The 14,768-nt window shown below is 43.4% G+C and overlaps 21 non-coding genes across 21 annotated transcripts; all 21 read left to right on the forward strand.

Moving 5' to 3' along the window:
• Positions 1–3,478: 3,478 nt before the first annotated feature.
• TRNAE-CUC (transfer RNA glutamic acid (anticodon CUC)) lies at positions 3,479–3,550 on the forward strand. Its single transcript has one exon. It is a non-coding gene; the product is annotated as a tRNA-Glu (tRNA).
• An 83-nt stretch (positions 3,551–3,633) lies between these two features.
• On the forward strand, positions 3,634–3,705 carry TRNAE-CUC (transfer RNA glutamic acid (anticodon CUC)). The gene has a single exon. It is a non-coding gene; the product is annotated as a tRNA-Glu (tRNA).
• A 6,111-nt stretch (positions 3,706–9,816) lies between these two features.
• TRNAA-AGC (transfer RNA alanine (anticodon AGC)) lies at positions 9,817–9,889 on the forward strand. The gene has a single exon. It is a non-coding gene; the product is annotated as a tRNA-Ala (tRNA).
• Positions 9,890–10,093: 204 nt separating this feature from the next.
• Positions 10,094–10,166, forward strand: TRNAA-AGC (transfer RNA alanine (anticodon AGC)). Its single transcript has one exon. It is a non-coding gene; the product is annotated as a tRNA-Ala (tRNA).
• Positions 10,167–10,370: 204 nt separating this feature from the next.
• On the forward strand, positions 10,371–10,443 carry TRNAA-AGC (transfer RNA alanine (anticodon AGC)). The gene has a single exon. It is a non-coding gene; the product is annotated as a tRNA-Ala (tRNA).
• Positions 10,444–10,648: 205 nt separating this feature from the next.
• On the forward strand, positions 10,649–10,721 carry TRNAA-AGC (transfer RNA alanine (anticodon AGC)). Its single transcript has one exon. It is a non-coding gene; the product is annotated as a tRNA-Ala (tRNA).
• Positions 10,722–10,787: 66 nt separating this feature from the next.
• Positions 10,788–10,860, forward strand: TRNAA-AGC (transfer RNA alanine (anticodon AGC)). Its single transcript has one exon. It is a non-coding gene; the product is annotated as a tRNA-Ala (tRNA).
• Positions 10,861–10,925: 65 nt separating this feature from the next.
• On the forward strand, positions 10,926–10,998 carry TRNAA-AGC (transfer RNA alanine (anticodon AGC)). Its single transcript has one exon. It is a non-coding gene; the product is annotated as a tRNA-Ala (tRNA).
• A 66-nt stretch (positions 10,999–11,064) lies between these two features.
• TRNAA-AGC (transfer RNA alanine (anticodon AGC)) lies at positions 11,065–11,137 on the forward strand. The gene has a single exon. It is a non-coding gene; the product is annotated as a tRNA-Ala (tRNA).
• A 203-nt stretch (positions 11,138–11,340) lies between these two features.
• TRNAA-AGC (transfer RNA alanine (anticodon AGC)) lies at positions 11,341–11,413 on the forward strand. Its single transcript has one exon. It is a non-coding gene; the product is annotated as a tRNA-Ala (tRNA).
• Positions 11,414–11,478: 65 nt separating this feature from the next.
• On the forward strand, positions 11,479–11,551 carry TRNAA-AGC (transfer RNA alanine (anticodon AGC)). The gene has a single exon. It is a non-coding gene; the product is annotated as a tRNA-Ala (tRNA).
• Positions 11,552–11,617: 66 nt separating this feature from the next.
• TRNAA-AGC (transfer RNA alanine (anticodon AGC)) lies at positions 11,618–11,690 on the forward strand. Its single transcript has one exon. It is a non-coding gene; the product is annotated as a tRNA-Ala (tRNA).
• Positions 11,691–11,755: 65 nt separating this feature from the next.
• Positions 11,756–11,828, forward strand: TRNAA-AGC (transfer RNA alanine (anticodon AGC)). The gene has a single exon. It is a non-coding gene; the product is annotated as a tRNA-Ala (tRNA).
• A 205-nt stretch (positions 11,829–12,033) lies between these two features.
• Positions 12,034–12,106, forward strand: TRNAA-AGC (transfer RNA alanine (anticodon AGC)). The gene has a single exon. It is a non-coding gene; the product is annotated as a tRNA-Ala (tRNA).
• Positions 12,107–12,449: 343 nt separating this feature from the next.
• TRNAA-AGC (transfer RNA alanine (anticodon AGC)) lies at positions 12,450–12,522 on the forward strand. The gene has a single exon. It is a non-coding gene; the product is annotated as a tRNA-Ala (tRNA).
• Positions 12,523–13,557: 1,035 nt separating this feature from the next.
• On the forward strand, positions 13,558–13,630 carry TRNAA-AGC (transfer RNA alanine (anticodon AGC)). The gene has a single exon. It is a non-coding gene; the product is annotated as a tRNA-Ala (tRNA).
• Positions 13,631–13,834: 204 nt separating this feature from the next.
• TRNAA-AGC (transfer RNA alanine (anticodon AGC)) lies at positions 13,835–13,907 on the forward strand. Its single transcript has one exon. It is a non-coding gene; the product is annotated as a tRNA-Ala (tRNA).
• Positions 13,908–14,112: 205 nt separating this feature from the next.
• TRNAA-AGC (transfer RNA alanine (anticodon AGC)) lies at positions 14,113–14,185 on the forward strand. Its single transcript has one exon. It is a non-coding gene; the product is annotated as a tRNA-Ala (tRNA).
• A 66-nt stretch (positions 14,186–14,251) lies between these two features.
• Positions 14,252–14,324, forward strand: TRNAA-AGC (transfer RNA alanine (anticodon AGC)). The gene has a single exon. It is a non-coding gene; the product is annotated as a tRNA-Ala (tRNA).
• A 65-nt stretch (positions 14,325–14,389) lies between these two features.
• On the forward strand, positions 14,390–14,462 carry TRNAA-AGC (transfer RNA alanine (anticodon AGC)). Its single transcript has one exon. It is a non-coding gene; the product is annotated as a tRNA-Ala (tRNA).
• A 204-nt stretch (positions 14,463–14,666) lies between these two features.
• On the forward strand, positions 14,667–14,739 carry TRNAA-AGC (transfer RNA alanine (anticodon AGC)). Its single transcript has one exon. It is a non-coding gene; the product is annotated as a tRNA-Ala (tRNA).
• Positions 14,740–14,768: the final 29 nt, after the last annotated feature.

A 14,768-nucleotide genomic window follows, 5' to 3' on the forward strand; every position in this document is an offset into this window, starting at 1 on the left:
CTCGTTGCACTTACATGGTTTCTCCTTTTTCTGATCATAAAGCCCTCATAGTGCAAATTGATCTGTCTGGTTCTCCGAGGGGGCCGGGAACTTGGGCTTTTAATTCCTCTTTGTTGGAGAATGATAACTTTCTCACTGGTTGTACTCGTATAGTGGAACGAAGCCAAACCTCACTTGACTACCGCGAAGATATTTTTCGGTGGTATGAAGATTTGAAAATATCTTTGCGTGATTACGCTATTTTTTACTCCAAACATTTGGCCTCGCATCGTCACGCGCATAAAACCAAATTGCAAATAGAGATTAATGCTTACCTTGCTCGTCGGAATTTGTCAGTTGATGAAGAAACCAAACTTATTGCTTTGACGGAATCCCTTTCTCAAGTTACCGCCCATGAGTTCGTTGGTGCCGCAGTTCGTGCGAAAGCCCAGCACCTTTTAGCCGACGAAAAACCTACTGCTTTTTTTCTGCGCCTCGAAAATTTTCGGCAGAGGAAAAAAACGATTCAGTCGCTTACATTGTCCAGTGGCGAGATCACCCGCGACGGTACCACTATTCGTCAGAATATTTTTGAATACTATGCGAGGCTCTATGCTAAGGCACCGGTAGATCCCGTAGCTGGCGGGATTTTTTCTTCCTTGGTACAGGGAAGAGTATCAGAGGACAAACGGCGGAGCCTGGACAATACCATTGTCTGGTCGGAGATTGTTACGGCCTTAAAATCAATGAAGCGGGGGAAAAGCCCTGGCCGCGATGGCTTCACAGTCGAGTTTTGGTCATTTCTCTTGCCTTTAGTCAAGGAAGGTTTTCTTCGGGTTTTGGCCGCGATTGCTCGGGATGGTGTACTGCCCCGTACAATGACTGAGGGTCTGATTTTGCTTGTCCCTAAGTCCGGCGATCTCACTTTTTTGGCGTCTTGGCGTCCTATATCGCTGCTCAATGTAGACTATAAAATACTCGCGAAGGTCTTTGCTAATAGGCTGGCACCTCTTTTGCCGGATATAATTTCTCCATGCCAGACGGGAGCGGTGAGAGGCCGGGACATATCGCAGACGCCTCGCTTCTTGCTGGATGCGTCTGACCTTGTATCGGCAACAAACGCACCAGGAGTTTTGTTAAAACTGGATTTGGAGAAGGCATTTGATCAAGTGGACGGCTCCTTTTTGTTTGAAGTGCTTCGCAGTATTAGCTTTGGTGCTTTTTTCCTCAAATGGATTCAAGCCTTTCTAGTCCACGCCAAGTCATGTGTCCGGGTCAATGGCTTTTTGACGGATTTTTTTCCCCTGCGCCGTTCAGTTCGCCAGGGTTGCCCGCTTAGTCCCCTCCTCTATATCCTTTCGACAGAACCACTTTTCGCTGCGCTGTTGCGCAATCCGGCTATTCCACGGCTCCCGATGTTTGGTACCGGCCACTTACCTTTGCTGTTTGCGCACATGGACGATAATACGATTCTAACCAGTTCAACTGATGGTATGGTCGAGGCTATTCATGAATACGAGCGGTATGGTCGAGCGTCCGGAGCCAAATTAAACGTAAAGAAATGTCAGGCGCATTGGCTTGGGTCGTATCGCAATCGCCTTCCGATGGTGATCTCTGGGGTGTCCATAAGTGGCGACCCACTGAAGATTTTGGGGATTTATTTAACGAACGATGGTCAAGAATTGCTCCGTCTTAACTGGAACCCCCGAATGGACAAGTTCTCCGGCACTTTACGTTCGTGGAAACAACGTCGTCTTACGTTAACGGGCAAAATTGTCGTCATTAACGTGCTGGCGGCTTCCACGCTTTGGCATACTCTGAGCTCGGTAGATTTGCCATTAGCCTGGGCACAAAGATTTAAAACGGCGGTGATGGATTTTATTTGGGGTCCTGGCATGCGTCACGTGGATTACCAAACATTAATTCGTCCGAAATCTGAAGGGGGGTACGGCCTCGTCGATTTCCAGCTGAAAAACCTCGCGTTCCGTTTAAAAGAAATTAAACGCTTTATCGGCGACTCCTCTGATTCCGCGATGAAGGACGTCTCACGGTTTTTGCTCTCCTTTTATGGCGGTTATGAGGGCATTGGCTTTCAAGTCATTCGGCTTCAGTTCGACCAGAAACTATTACCAAGGATGGTTCCCCGGTATCGCAGTATTGTTAGCGCGTGGAACAGATTACTTGTCGCCAATGAATGGACTGTTTTACCGCACGCGAATCCTGTCTTTGAGCCGATTTTTCTGAACCCGCGAGTTACCGGTTTTTCCGCGTCGGCGCAAGAGAGAGCTACTTTCGCGCGCGCGGGGCTCGTTCTCGTGAGAGATATAACGTATGAGGTCATCCCAGGTTTCCTCCCTCATACCGTCATCTTGGACATGGTTTCATCGGTTCGACCGCGTTTACTGGACCGGTCAATACTTTCGCTCTATCATAAGATGTTGCGGCTCATTCCACCGGCCTGGGCTCATTTTGTGGACTCTTTGGATATTCTGATTCATGAGCCACCGGTTTCCGAATTGGTTCGGGTCATCAACTCTAAAGAAGAGTCTGTCGTTTTCAGCGAGCTCAAATCATCCGACTTTTACCGTTCTTTGGTAAAGCAAGCGTGTTCCATGGAGTCTCGAGGCGAAGAACGTTGGAGAGGTTTTTTCTCCGCGCCACTTGTGCAAGTGCATTGGGGAAAAGTGTCCTGCCCTCTAATGGCCACGCGGTACGCGGACATGAACTTTCGTCTCATCCACCAAGCATTTCCGGTCAAAGAACGGTTACTCCATGCTGGTCTTGTCGCGGACAATATGTGTTTATTTTGTAATTCTCGGTGCGAAACAGTCAGTCATCTTTTTGTAACGTGTCCCGTAGTTCAGGAGTGGTGGACCTGGCTTTTTATCACAATTTTAAAGCTCCCAGTTTCAATTTTCGGTTTTATATCTGAGCCTCGTGCCCAGTTTATCGGTTTTTCGATTGTTCCGTCCACCATTAAGCGACCTCCAATTTTCTGGTCGGTGGCGAAATTGCTTTCCGCGGTCCTTAAAGACGAAATATGGCGGAGTCGTAATTTGAAAAGTGTCGGGAAAATAACACGGGTTCCGGTGCTAACAAGTCGTATTAAAGCATGTGTTCGCAAAGAAATTATTAACCAATTGAAACTTTTAAAGCCGGATACCTCTCAGAATTGTACTGTGTTAAAAAATATTTTATTGGGACTTTTTAAGTGAATTTATTCAATGCTAGTGTTATGACTGCTTGATTATTTGGTGTCAAAAGTTTTATTGTGTTTCGATTTTTCATAACTGCTTGAGTTTTGTTTTATTTAAAAGTTTTTTAAATGTAAATAATACCTTTGGTCTTAATAATAAAAAAAAAAAGGATATCTGACTCTCACTCAGAAGGCCCGGGTTCAAATCCCGGCATCGGAATGTTTCGATTTTAATTAAATCAACTTCCTATTATTTCAACAAAATAAAGCAAGGATTTCATTAGTTATTTAAACTACGCATCGTCCGGTGTCGTCTAGTGGTTAGGGTATCTGACTCTCACTCAGAAGGCCCGGGTTCAAACCCCGGCATCGGAATGTTTCCATTTTAATTCAATCCACTTCCTATTATTTCAACAAAATAAAGCAAGGATTTCATTGGTTATTTGAACTACGCATCGTCCGGTGTCGTCTAGTGGTTGGGATATCTGACTCTCACTCAGAAGGCCCGGGTTCAAACCCCGGCATCGGAATGTTTCCATTTTAATTCAATCCACTTCCTATTATTTCAACAATATAAAGCAAGGATTTCATTGGTTATTTAAACTACGCATCGTCCGGTGTCGTCTAGTGGTTAGGATATCTGACTCTCACTCAGAAGGGGTCTCGCTTGAGCTTTTGTAGAGTGCGGTTGCCGATTTTTCCGCTCCGTTTTTCTAGTCTCTTCCTGCGTTTAAGCCTAGGCTTAGTGTTTTTTAATTTTATTTAGTATTCTATAATCCCAGTTTATTGAGTTGTTAATTAATTTTTAATCTTTGACCCTGCTTTGCAGGGTCTTTAACCCCTTTAACTAATTTAAATTATGGAAGTTTTAAGACGTACGGTTTTCGTCGCTTCTGAAGCGACGGCCGTTAATTTGGTAGAAGATGATTTGAAAGCGCATTTTGGTTTGGATTCATATTCGTCAGTGGTCGCTACTTTGGGTGGCTTTTTTGTCACATTTATAACATTGGAAGATGCGGATACTTGCGTTGAACATGGTATGGAGATTGGAGGCGTAGAATGTGTCGTTGCAAAGGTTGGGAGCCGCGAGGTTTTGATGACGTTATCTGGTCTACCGGAATTTGTCACTGATGAAGCGGTGAAAGATAAGTTTGTCAGCATGAAATGCGAGGTAAAGTCTGACGTGATGTGGGCGCGGGAAAATGGAAAATATTACGGTCAACGGTCGATAAAAGTGTCATTACCGGAGGGCGTGTCAAGTTTGCCTTATACTATTCGTATTCGTGATGTCTTGGGTCTTGAAACTATTTACCGTCTCCGCCACGACCGTCAGGCCAAGGTCTGTAACAAATGTTTTTCCACATCTCATTTATATCGCCAATGCCCCGATTTTCGTTGTCGAAAGTGCGACCTTCAAGGTCACGGAATCCGTCAATGTCCGGATTGGGAGAAGGGCGCCCAAGGCCGGCCTGGTCAAGTCAACGAAAAAGTGGGCCACGCTATTGTTCATGAATTGCCGATGGATCAGGGACGTGGATGCGGGTACTCCTAAAGAAATGCCTGATAAAGAACCCTCCTCAAATTTATCGTTAAGCGCAGCTAAGAGACCGATTTCTACTTCCACTGGTAGTGATGATGGTGTCCGCCACACTGGTAATTTGTCTTTGTCCGCTTCGACTAGTAAATCGTCATATTCTAAAAGGCTCCGTGACAATAAAACTTTTGAGAAGGCCATAGCTATCAGGCGTTTTGGTTCGTGGGAAAAGCTTCGGATGGAGGCTCCAGAGAACGGGGATCAGTTGGCGGCGAAGGAGAAAGTGGATGTAGGTGGGACCTAAGTCACAATGATGCGTTTGGCCAGTTGTAATATTCGCGGACTGCGGGATGATCAGAAGATTTTAGAGTTTTTGGAACTTAGTAAGCCGTATGACATTATTTGCCTTCAGGAGACGCATTGGTTAGCGGAGCACGCGCATCGGTTTAAGTCTCTATGGCGTGGTCAAGTATTTTTTGACAATGATTCGACGACCGGATTTCGCGGCGTGGCAACGCTTGTTCGGCCGGGTTTATCTGCTATCGCTTCACGCGTGATCGTCAGTAATGAGGGACGGTTCGTTATTGTGTCGCTTAACTTCGATGATGTGTCGATAGATATTGTTAACGTGTATTTACCTAATGACGCGAATGATCGGGTTCCTTTTTACGCGCGGCTCCGAAATGAGGTTTCTCGTTTGCAGCGTCCAGTAGTCGTGGGAGATTTTAATGATGTCGTTAGTCGCACTCGGGACCGTTATCCTATTCCGCTGGCAGCATCTCGTTTACGCCCTACAGAGCTCTTCCACTTCATAAGCTCGCTCCATCTCGTTGATGTCTGGAGGGTCACGCATCCCCACGTGTTTGACTGGTCATGGGCTGGTTATGTTTTCGGGAAGTATGTACACTCTGTTTGAAAAGTCTTCGACAGCTGAAATTTTTGCCCTCTTTTTAATTCTGCTAGAAAACTATAATAGATAGTTCGATGAAACCAATTGCAACTTTTATTTATTTTCCAATATCTTTCGTTATTTATTGGTTTCGTCCGCCAAAAATTAATAGTTTGGCGGGAACCGTCGAAACTCATTTTTGACAACTTTTTAAATATTGGTTCTACGGCACTGACTCGCGCGTTTTTGAATTCACAATGGTCGATTCATATTTTGAAAGTGGAAAAATTATCCCTCTACAACCAACGGTTGAGAAGTTATAGCGTTTCCAAACTTTCCTCGAAACTAGGAAATACCTAAAATGCATCAAGCGATTATAAATAACGCAACTTCGACGACAATTTGGAAACGCGATAACTTCTCAACCGTTGGTTGTAGAGGGATAATTTTTCCACTTTCTGAATATGAACCGACCATTGTGAATTCAAAAACGCGCGAGTCAGTGCCGTAGAACCAATATTTAAAAAGTTGTCAAAAATGAGTTTCGACGGTTCCCGCCAAACTATTAATTTTTGGCGGACGAAACCAATAAATAACAAAAGATATTGGAAAATAAATAAAAGTTGCAATTGGTTTCATCGAACTATCTATTATAGTTTTCTAGCAGAATTAAAAAGAGGGCAAAAATTTCAGCTGTCGAAGACTTTTCAAACAGAGTGTACAATCGCGTATCGATTATATTTTTGTCCCCGAGTCGGAACGTAAAAATGTCCAGATTTGTCAAATTCTGCCGTGTTCGCTATCGGATCACAAACTTGTGGAACTGCGTTTTCATCTCGACGGGGTAGCCATAGGACCTGGTACGTGGTCTTTCAACGCAAGCTTTCTCGAATCGGATTCGTATCGTGACGCTGTGAGTCGCATTATTCGTCGTAGTCGTACTTGGCCGGAATTCTCCACGTCGGTCATTGCCTGGTACGAGAGGTTGAAGACTTCGTTGCGTGATCACGCTATGTTTTTTGGAAAATTACAAGCTACGCGTAGTCGCGAGCGTCGTACTGCGTTACGGTTAGCGGTAGACCAAGCTCATGTTGATTTCCGTAATGGTCTCATTGACGCGTCGGAGTTGACTTCTAAGACCGACGATCTTAATTTCTTTGATCGGAATTCCCTCCGGGGGGCCGTGATCCGTTCCAATCAATTGTGGCGGACGGACGGTGAACAGCCGACAGCCTATTTTTTACGCTTAGAAAAGTATCGCCAATGTAAGAAAAATGTACGGTACATCTATTCCGCGTCGCGCACTCTACTAGTAGATCCGTCGGATGTTCGTCATAGAATTTTCGAGCATTTTAGCGATATGTACAGAAGTCAACCTGTCAATCGCTTTTCGGTGGAGGAATACGCGGCGCATCTTCCAACTCGGTTATCGGACGACGCAAGTGCTATCTGTGATAGCCCGGTGACTTGGACGGATGTTACGTTAACCCTGGGGCAGCTTCCCAGTGGTAAGAGTCCAGGGAAGGATGGACTTACCAATGAATTTTGGAAATTCGTTCTTCCGCAAATTAAGGTTGAGTTTCTGGCGCTGATCTCTTTTTGCCAGGCGGACGGTTGCCTGCCTCCGAGTATGAAAGAAGGTATGATCGTGCTGCTGCCTAAGAGCGGCGACTTACGCTACGTTTCAAACTGGCGTCCTATCACGCTCCTCAATGCTGATTATAAGATTCTCGCGAAGATCCAGGCTATGCGGCTTTCGGCGGTTTTGCCGACGATAATTTCGGATCGTCAGACCGGCGCGATTAAAGGTCGTGGGGCAATAAGTACCCCTTCACTTTTACTTGACACTATCGATTACCTTCAAGGTGTAGACTCTGGTGGCATCCTGTTGAAGTTGGACTTGTCCAAAGCGTTCGATTGCGTGTCTTGGCCGTATCTCTTTGCTGTCTTGCGGGCTTTTGGATTCGGGCCAATTTTTTGTGGGTGGATTCAAACGTTTATCATAGGTAGCAGGTCATGTTTGAAGATTAATGGCTATCTAACTGATTTTTTCCAACTCGGACGCTCGGTTCGTCAGGGTTGTCCGCTTAGCCCCCTTCTTTACGTTCTAACATCCGAAGCCTTAGTTTTCGCGTTGGAGCGTCGACGGTCTATTGTCCGAGTTTCGTGGCCGGGCATCCATTCGGCTCCTCTTTTGCGCATTCACGTTGACGACAATACGGTAGTCGTTCGCGACCGGCAGTCGGTGGAGGAGGTTGTTGCTGAATATAACCGCTTTTCGGAAGGTTCGGGCGCAGTTTTAAATTTGGCCAAGTGTCGCGGTTTATGGCTTGGCTCAGATCGTTCCAATGTCCCTGAAGTAATATCTGGGATAACTATTTCTTCGGATCCGCTAGAGGTTCTTGGCGTTTATGTTGGTTCGTCTCACAATGATACTCTGGAACTTAATTGGTCTTCGCGTTTAGAAAAATTTAAAAAAGTTTTACGAACTTGGCAAGCGCGGCATTTAACGGTTACCGGCAAAGTTATTTTAGTTAACACTTTGGCTATGTCCATTTTGTGGCATACTCTTCGATCGGTTCCGTTTCCTGACCGTTACGCGGCGGAGTTCCGCAAAGTGGCGTTGGCGTTCATCTGGGGTTCTAAGGCCCATAAGGTTTCGTACGATACTCTTACTCGCCTTAAGCGTTTGGGTGGCTATGGACTGATTGATTTGAAATGGAAAACGTGCGCGTTCCGTTTGAAGGAGTTGCAGGCGATTCTGTGCGCGGATTGTCCTTCTTGGCAGAGAGATCTTGCCGTGGCACTCTTGAATCCTTTTGACGGGACTTCCAGCCCCGGAATTAATGTTTTACGGTGCCAGTTAACTCAGCCGTTATTAAGTCGTCTTTCTCCGCGTTATCGCGAAATGTGAATTGCCTGGCAGACATTTCTCACTTCGCAGAATTAACGTCTACAGATGGCGGCCGATCCGTTCCACGAGCCGGTGTTTTATAGTCAGCGTGTTGATCTATCTACTCTGACTTCGCGGTCACGGCTTCCGTTTCTTTCGCATGGCCTACTATGTCTCCGCGATTTTTGTTACGAAGTCATACCTGGTTTTCTTCCAGAGGACAGTGTATTGGAACTATGCGATATTGATGCCTCGATGCAGCGGGCTCTGGATGTCAAACGCGTTTATTCCGTTATTAAAAAATCTTTGCCGAAAGTTTTTTTCGACCGCGTGTACGCTTCTTCGTCGCGGGTTCCAGTCGAGAACGCAATACGTGTTTTTTCCAAAGACAACACCGAATTCGATTATTTGGCGGCCTCGGCTAAAGAACTATATCAGCGCTACCTTTCGGTTCGAAATTACGAGTCATCCGGTGAGCTTAAGTGGCGGGAATATTTAGGAGGTCCCTTACCGAAACCAGGATGGAGTTGGTTAAAAGGACGAGTTTTAAGTCCCGAACAACGCGATAATAATTTAAGAATTGTTCATCACGCGCTATTTCTTAACAAACGTATTCATTTGTTCGATCCGCAGATCTCTCCCATGTGTACTTTTTGTAAAAACGCAGAAGAAACATTATCACATATATTATTTGGGTGTAGCATTGTTGAGGCCTGGTGGTCATGGCTATTTAAAGATAAACTTTGTTTAAAAGTCGATTATTTTACCAATCCCGGCTTTGTTCGAAATTGTTTTATTGTTTTTAAATATAAATGCCCGATATCTTTAAATTCTCACGAGTTAAAAATAATACATTTCATGGTATCTCTTTTAAAGTATCTTATTCTGGACTGCCGTTCCTTTTATAATTTCAATCAAAACATACCTCTCGTAGTAGTTCAACATAGATTTTATGCAAAAATTAAATGCGAAATACGTAAAACCATTAAAATTTTTAAAGATAAAGATAAAGAATTTACTAACATGTTGTCAAAAATATTTTAAGAACTCTTATTTAACAGTGTCAATAGTCTTTAAAAAGCACTCCAGTCTGTTTTAAGGGGTTAACTATTGTTCTTTAATTGCATTCATATATATATCGCATTCCACGAGTTGGTTTTGGGTTAATATACACAAACGCATTAGAATGCCTGTATTTTTATGATTGTTGTTATTATTTTATTAGTATTGGTCTCGCAACTTTTGTAATAAACTCTAAAAATGTATTTTTTTAATGATATAATTAAAAAAAAAGTTCCTAATAAATATTTTAGAAACATTTTCAAGGGGGCGTAGCTCAGATGGTAGAGCGCTCGCTTAGCATGCGAGAGGTACTGGGATCGATGCCCAGCGCCTCCAGTTTTCTTAAATTTCTTTAAATACGGTAAAAATGTTCTTAAATAAATATTTTAGAAGCATTTTCAAGGGGCGTAGCTCAGATGGTAGAGCGCTCGCTTAGCATGCGAGAGATACTGGGATCGATGCCCAGCGCCTCCAGATTTCTTAAATTTCTTTAAATACGGTAAAAATGTTGTTAAATAAATATTTTAGAAGCCTTTTCAAGGGGGCGTAGCTCAGTTGGTAGAGCGCTCGCTTAGCATGCGAGAGGTACTGGGATCGATGCCCAGCGCCTCCAGTTTTCTTAAATTTCCTTAAATACGGTAAAATGTTCTTAAATAAATATTTTAGAAGCATTTTCAAGTGGGCGTAGCTCAGATGGTAGAGCGCTCGCTTAGCATGCGAGAGGTACTGGGATCGATGCCCAGCGCCTCCAGTTTTCTTAAATTTCCTTAAATACGGTAAAAATGTTCTTAAATAAATATTTTAGAAGCATTTTCAAGGGGGCGTAGCTCAGATGGTAGAGCGCTCGCTTAGCATGCGAGAGGTACTGGGATCGATGCCCAGCGCCTCCAGATTTCTTAAATTTCTTTAAATACGGTAAAAATATTCTTAAATAAATATTTTAGAAGCATTTTCAATGGGGCGTAGCTCAGATGGTAGAGCCCTCGCTTAACATGCGAGAGGTACTGGGATCGATGCCCAGCGCCTCCAGTTTTCATAAATTTCTTTAAAAACGGTAAAAATGTTCTTAAATAAATATTTTAGAAGCATTTTTAAGGGGGCGTAGCTCAGATGGTAGAGCGCTCGCTTAGCATGCGAGAGGTACTGGGATCGATGCCCAGCGCCTCCAGTTTTCTTAAATTTCATTAAATACGGTAAAAATATTCTTAAATAAATATTTTAAAAGCATTTTCAAGGGGGCGTAGCTCAGATGGTAGAGCGCTCGCTTAGCATGCGAGAGGTACTGGGATCGATGCCCAGCGCCTCCAGTTTTCATAAATTTCTTTAAAAACGGTAAAAATGTTCTTAAATTATATTTTAGAAGCATTTTCAAGGGGGCGTAGCTCAGATGGTAGAGCGCTCGCTTAGCATGCGAGAGGTCATGGGATCGATGCCCAGCGCCTCCAGTTTTCTTAAATTTCTTTAAATACGGTAAAAATGTTCTTAATCAAATATTTTAGAAGCATTTTCAAGGGGGCGTAGCTCAGATGGTAGAGCGCTCGCATAGCATGCGAGAGGTACTGGGATCGATGCCCAGCGCCTCCAGTTTTCTTAAATTTCTTTAAATACAGTAAAAATGTTCTTAAATTATATTTTAGAAGCATTTTCAAGGGGGCGTAGCTCAGATGGTAGAGCGCTCAATTAGCATGCGAGAGGTACTGGGATCGATGCCCAGCGCCTACAGTTTTCTTAAATTTCTTTAAATACGGTTCTAATGTTCTTAAATTATATTTTAGAATCATGTTCAAGGGGGCGTAGCTCAGATGGTAGAGCGCTCGCTTAGCATGCGAAAGGTACTGGGATCGATGCCCAGCGCCTCCAGTTTTCTTAAATTTCCTTAAATACGGTAAAAATGTTCTTAAATAAATATTTTAGAAGCATTTTCAAGGGGCGTAGCTCAGATGGTAGAGCGCTCGCTTAGCATGCGAGAGGTACTGGGATCGATGCCCAGCGCCTCCAGTTTTCTTAAATTTCTTTAAATACGGTAAAAATGTTCTTAAATAAATATTTTAGAAGCATTTTCAAGGGGGCGTAGCTCAGATGGTAGAGCGCTCGCTTAGCATGCGAGAGGTACTGGGATCGATGCCCAGCGCCTCCAGTTTTCTTAAATTTCTTTAAATACGGTAAAAATGTTCTTAAATTATATTTTAGAAGCATATTCAAGGGGGCGTAGCTCAGTTGGTAGAGCGGTCGCTTAGCATGCGAGAGGTACTGGGATCGATGCCCAGCGCCTCCAGTTTTCTTAAATTTCTTTAAATGAGGTAAAAATTTTCTTAAATAAATATTTTAAAAAGCATTTTCAAGGGGGTGTAGCTCAGATGGTAGAGCGCTCGCTAAGCATGCGAGAGGTACTGGGATCGATGCCCAGCGCTTCCAGTTTTCTTAAATTTCTTTAAATACGGTAAAAATGTTCTTAAATTATATTTTAAAAGCATTTTCAAGGGGGCGTAGCTCAGATGGTAGAGCGCTCGCTTAGCATGCGAGAGGTACTGGGGTCGATGCCCAGCGCCTCCAGTTTTCTTAAATTTCTTTAAATACGGTAAAAATGTTCTTAAATTATATTTTAGAAGCATTTTCAAGGGGGCGTAGCTCAGATGGTAGAGCGCTCGCTTAGCATGCGAGAGGTACTGTGATCGATGCCCAGCGCCTCCAGTTTTCTTAAATTTCTTTAAATACGGTAAAAATGTTCTTAAATTATATTTTAGAAGCATTTTCAAGGGGGCGTAGCTCAGATGGTAGAGCGCTCGCTTAGCATGCGAGAGGTACTGGAATCGATGCCCAGCACCTCCAGTTTTCTTAAATTTCTTTAAATACGGTAAAAATGTTCTTAAATAAAATATTTTAGATGCATTTTCAAGGGGGCGTAGCTCAGATGGTAGAGCGCTCGCTTAGCATGCGAGAGGTACTGGGATCGATGCCCAGCGCCTCCAGTTTTCTTAAATTTCTTTAAATACGGTAAAAATGTACTTAAATAAATATTCGAGAAGCATTTTCAAGGGGGCGTAGCTCAGATGGTAGCGCGCTCACTTAGCATGCGAGAGGTACTGGGATCGATGCCCAGCGCCTCCAGTTTTCTTAAATTTCTTTAAATACGGTAAAAATGTTCTTAAATAAATATTTTAGAAGCATTTTCAAGGGGGCGTAGCTCAGATGGTAGAGCGCTCGCTTAGCATGCGAGAGGTACTGGGATCGATGCCCAGCACCTCCAGTTTTCTTAAATTTCTTTAAATACGGTAAAAATGTTCTTAAATTATATTTTAGATGCATTTTCAAGGGGGCGTAGCTCAGATGGTAGAGCGCTCGCTTAGCATGCGAGAGGTACTGAGATCGATGCCCAGCGCTTCCAGCTTTCTTAAATTTCTTTAAATACGGTAAAAATGTTCTGAAATAAATATTTTAGATGAATTTTCAAGGGGGCGTAGCTCAGATGGTAGAGCGCTCGCTAAGCATGCGAGAGGTACTATGATCGATGCCCAGCGCCTCCAGTTTTCTTAAATCTCTTTAAATACGGTAAAAACGTTCTTAAATTATATTTTAGAAGCAGTTTCAAGGGGGCGTAGCTCAGATGGTAGAGCGCTCGCTAAGCATGCGAGAGGTACTGGGATCGATGCCCAGCGCTTCCAGCTTTCTTAAATTTCTTTAAATACGGTAAAAATGTTCTGAAATAAATATTTTAGATGAATTTTCAAGGGGGCGTAGCTCAGATGGTAGAGCGCTCGCTAAGCATGCGAGAGGTACTATGATCGATGCCCAGCGCCTCCAGTTTTCTTAAATCTCTTTAAATACGGTAAAAATGTTCTTAAATTATATTTTAGAAGCATTTTCAAGGGGGCGTAGCTCAGATGGTAGAGCGCTCGCTAAGCATGCGAGAGGTACTATGATCGATGCCCAGCGCCTCCAGTTTTCTTAAATCTCTTTAAATACGGTAAAAACGTTCTTAAATTATATTTTAGAATCATTTTCAAGGGGGCGTAGCTCAGTTGGTAGAGCGCTCGCTTAGCATGCGAGAGGTACTGGGATCGATGCCCAGCGCCTCCAGTTTTCTTAAATTTCCTTAAATACGGTAAAATGTTCTTAAATAAATATTTTAGAAGCATTTTCAAGTGGGCGTAGCTCAGATGGTAGAGCGCTCGCTTAGCATGCGAGAGGTACTGGGATCGATGCCCAGCGCCTCCAGTTTTCTTAAATTTCCTTAAATACGGTAAAAATGTTCTTAAATAAATATTTTAGAAGCATTTTCAAGGGGGCGTAGCTCAGATGGTAGAGCGCTCGCTTAGCATGCGAGAGGTACTGGGATCGATGCCCAGCGCCTCCAGATTTCTTAAATTTCTTTAAATACGGTAAAAATATTCTTAAATAAATATTTTAGAAGCATTTTCAATGGGGCGTAGCTCAGATGGTAGAGCCCTCGCTTAACATGCGAGAGGTACTGGGATCGATGCCCAGCGCCTCCAGTTTTCATAAATTTCTTTAAAAACGGTAAAAATGTTCTTAAATAAATATTTTAGAAGCATTTTTAAGGGGGCGTAGCTCAGATGGTAGAGCGCTCGCTTAGCATGCGAGAGGTACTGGGATCGATGCCCAGCGCCTCCAGTTTTCTTAAATTTCATTAAATACGGTAAAAATATTCTTAAATAAATATTTTAAAAGCATTTTCAAGGGGGCGTAGCTCAGATGGTAGAGCGCTCGCTTAGCATGCGAGAGGTACTGGGATCGATGCCCAGCGCCTCCAGTTTTCATAAATTTCTTTAAAAACGGTAAAAATGTTCTTAAATTATATTTTAGAAGCATTTTCAAGGGGGCGTAGCTCAGATGGTAGAGCGCTCGCTTAGCATGCGAGAGGTCATGGGATCGATGCCCAGCGCCTCCAGTTTTCTTAAATTTCTTTAAATACGGTAAAAATGTTCTTAATCAAATATTTTAGAAGCATTTTCAAGGGGGCGTAGCTCAGATGGTAGAGCGCTCGCATAGCATGCGAGAGGTACTGGGATCGATGCCCAGCGCCTACAGTTTTCTTAAATTTCTTTAAATACGGTTCTAATGTTCTTAAATTATATTTTAGAATCATGTTCAAGGGGGCGTAGCTCAGATGGTAGAGCGCTCGCTTAGCATGCGAAAGGTACTGGGATCGATGCCCAGCGCCTCCAGTTTTCTTAAATTTCCTTAAATACGGTAA

Source organism: Leiobunum rupestre, chromosome 1 (genome assembly GCF_980474605.1).
Source record: "Leiobunum rupestre chromosome 1, qqLeiRupe1.1.hap1, whole genome shotgun sequence".
Taxonomy (NCBI): Eukaryota; Metazoa; Arthropoda; class Arachnida; order Opiliones; family Sclerosomatidae; genus Leiobunum; species Leiobunum rupestre.